Below are 252 nucleotides of genomic sequence, written 5' to 3'. Positions count from 1 at the left end.
CCCCCGCAGCACCCGTCCCCCAAAATGGCACCAGCTCAGCCACAAGGTGTTTGATTAGCGAGGGGGGGCCATCAGGCAGTGCAAATGGCTGCCCTGCTTGTCCCTCCTGCTCTCCCGGGTGGTACCTGCCTCATCCCTGCACCGAGGATGGGGAGGGTCCCTCCCAGGAACCAGCCCCTATCAGTCCCTGTCCCAGGGAGCGTGGGAGGGGCAGCTCGGCTTGGGGGAGGTCTGCAGCCCCCCCGGACTGCC

The sequence above is a fragment of the Fulmarus glacialis genome, unplaced genomic scaffold (assembly GCF_000690835.1).
Source record: "Fulmarus glacialis isolate BGI_N327 unplaced genomic scaffold, ASM69083v1 scaffold17770, whole genome shotgun sequence".
NCBI classification, from domain to species: Eukaryota; Metazoa; Chordata; class Aves; order Procellariiformes; family Procellariidae; genus Fulmarus; species Fulmarus glacialis.
The sequence above is the reverse complement of the archived record's forward strand: the minus strand, read 5'-3'. Positions refer to the sequence as shown.